The sequence below is a fragment of the Telopea speciosissima genome, chromosome 11 (genome assembly GCF_018873765.1).
Source record: "Telopea speciosissima isolate NSW1024214 ecotype Mountain lineage chromosome 11, Tspe_v1, whole genome shotgun sequence".
Taxonomy (NCBI): domain Eukaryota; kingdom Viridiplantae; phylum Streptophyta; class Magnoliopsida; order Proteales; family Proteaceae; genus Telopea; species Telopea speciosissima.
Genome location: NC_057926.1, coordinates 29274240 through 29277382, shown reverse-complemented (window position 1 = coordinate 29277382; position 3143 = coordinate 29274240). Strand labels below are relative to the sequence as shown.

Below are 3143 nucleotides of genomic sequence, written 5' to 3'. Positions count from 1 at the left end.
TTAATTTGATTGAATCACCGAATTGTATGACAATGAATTACTTGATGATTCGGATATGGATGATGACTCTATAATTGTATGACCGCCTTCCACTCTTTCAAATGGTGATGCTAGAGAAGGCCTTGGTGGCATTTGTAGAAGCTCCATGGGGGATTCTAACATTTCAATGACTTTGCTCATAGAAGGGCGATCAATAGGTTTCATTTGTATGCAAGATAATGCGACTATGATCAACTTTCTTGCTATTATTTTGTCATACTCTGTTGCATCTTCCATTTCCATGTCTTCTCCTTGATTTAGTTTGTCATATATCCATGATGGGAAGTAAAATTGACTCGAAGCATCTGCAAAGGGATTCACATTCTTCCTTCTCCCTACCATGTCCGTTAGCAACATTCCAAAACTATAAACATCAGCCTTATGAGAGACACCTCCCATGCTTTTGTAGAACAGTTCTGGAGCTATGTATCTTATTGTTCCCCTTGCAGCAGTGAGAGGAACAGTATTCTCATTTGTTGGATAGAGTTTGGCTAGCCCAAAATCCGAAATTTTTGGATTAAAATCTTCATCCAAAAGAACATTGTGAGGCTTGATATCAAAATGTAGAATTTGCATATCACAACCTTGATGGAGATATTCAATCCCATGAGCCACTCCTAGGGAGATCTTGTACATCCTTTCCCAACTACTTGAAGAAATAGTACCCTTTTGTTCTTGAGTGAAGATGTACTTGTCTAAGGACCCATTTGGCATGAAGTCATACACTAGAGCCCTTTTTGATCCCTCGAAGCAAAATCCGATAAGTCGCACCACATTGACATGATGAATCCTCCCAATGGTAGCAACTTCATTGATAAAATCCTGACCATTTACCTTTAGAATTTGCTAACATCTTGATCGCAACAAGATTGCCACTGCGAAGCTTTCCTTTATAAACAGACCCAAAACCTCCCTGACCAAGTTTGTCACTGAAATGTTTAGTCATCTTCTTAATATCTGAATATGAGTAATGAATTAGCAATAGATTGTTATGCTCTTGTAGAAACTCTTCAATGTTAGTATCCAAGGAGAGATGCTTTCGTCGTCGCAGCATATAATAGATCAAAAATATGGGGCAACACGTATATCCCAATGTAGTTCTAAAAAACAAGAACATCAAGTAGCATTTAGGTCATGTAGTGAATGTGGAATATTAGACTAGCAAATCAGCCATCCCTTACTAGTAAGCATTCTCTTTCCCTGTTTGGTTTCAAGAAATGAAAAGAAAAGAAAATAATCATGATGACACAATGATTGATTTATGTGTCTCTCTCCCCTCAAATTAAAAAAAAAAATTGAATTTTTTCTTTTCTACCCATTTCTTATCAACCAAACATAGCCTAAATTCTCACTTACAAAAGCGTAGCAAATGGAAAATTCTTCTTGTGCAGGAATTTTCCTGCTAACTGGGTCGCAGCCAAAGAAATAGCATCAAGAAGGTGTTAAGAGTGATCAACTTGGGCCCCAAGTTGTATGCTTCATTTTGTTTCAGCTAAGACTCCTTAAAAGCATTTAGCTTAAAAGATATGGGTATGATTAGCAACAAACCCCCCTTCTCCCACCCCATTTTATTGTTTTTCTGTTTTTTTTTTTTTCTGTTTTGGGGCTCCGTTTGATTGCAAGGGAATTAAAGGAAAGTGAAGTTAAAATTTCACTTGACCAAAAAAGATATGGCTTGCCCCCGTGGTGGGGTTTAGTCCTATATCGAGTGGGTGGGGTGTGTATATTTGTGTTTATTTGTACTCTGTGTTGGTTTGAAAGGTTGGTTAACTCTTTTCGAGCTGACATGAGCGCTTACCCAAAAAAAGGTTAAATTTTCAAATTTAAAAAAGAAATTTTTGTAACTATTACGTCACATGATAATTTTACTTTAATTGCATAAAAATTCTTTGGATATAAAAAGTAAAATAAAAATTAATCTAAAAAGTATCATTATAAAATTAAAACAAAGAAATTAGTAATTAAGTACTTTGATTTGAATAATTTTCAGTTTTCGTGGTCAAGTGCCTAGCGCACTTGGTAGCTAGTGGTGCGTAAAAGCCCATTGCTACCAGTAGGTCTTGAGTTCAGGCCTCCTGGTTCCCATCCTACCTCTCCCCCTACCTATAAAATTAAAAAAAAAAAATTTAGTTTTCTTTCCTTAATTTCCCTTGCAATCAATCGGGGCCATGTTAGCCTGCTACTCCTTACTCTTTCAATTTCTAAAACAAAAAAAACATTTGAAGAAAAAAGGTTTACTAAACATAACCTTAGAAATTAAAATAAATATTTAAAACCTAAAATAATACATTTCCCATGTGTACTCCACGCATAATATGAATAAAATTCCCCCATCCCCTGGAGCGGGATTGGGGGAAACAGATCCTCTATGGTGCGCTGATTTGTCCGGCCTGTTCTGTGAAGACACAGGACTGCATGCAATGACCGCCTTACCCCTACTTGAGCACCTTGCTCGAAAGGGGGTAAGATGGTCATTGTGCATGACCCTTTGTCTACGGAGCACAGGCTGGATGGACAGCTGCAAAAATATATATATATATATAACTTACAATTGAAAATTCCTGTGCAGCTGAAGTCGCAGGTGTACTTAAGGAAAAGATCTTGGCCAGGATAGCAATTACCCCCTCTTTGATCACAGCTTCGGCAGTCAATACGAAACCATGAGAGTTCAAACCCCACGGCCATTTCATGGTGTATTTCTGAGAAAGAGCGTTGACCGGCTTCTTGCAACCGAATTGGAACCATTGTGCCGATGGTACACGAGTGCGGTATCATTGAAACAGTTGACTCTCCCATAACAACGTAAGAATATTGGGAACCCGCAGAAAAAGAAGAACCATTGATGATACATGGAGAGGTATTCACAAATTGAGGAGCAGATTTAATGGCTGTGATTGGGCTTTCACAACTCAGGAAAACTATAAAGTTTTCCAACCGCCAAGGCTTAGGGCAGAAGAAAGGGTCTTTATGAGTGAAGTTAACATCACTTGTCAAGGAATAAAGAGGTAACGAAGAGCAATTGTGAATCTGGAGAGCAATAAAGAGGTATCCTCGACATATTTTCTTGTGTTTTTGTATGGAGTGGACACAGAGTCCAGACCGAG

At 38.0% G+C, this 3143-nt stretch overlaps 1 pseudogene; it reads right to left on the bottom strand.

Moving 5' to 3' along the window:
* LOC122644926 lies at positions 1-1098 on the bottom strand (annotated as a pseudogene).
* Positions 1099-3143: the final 2045 nt, after the last annotated feature.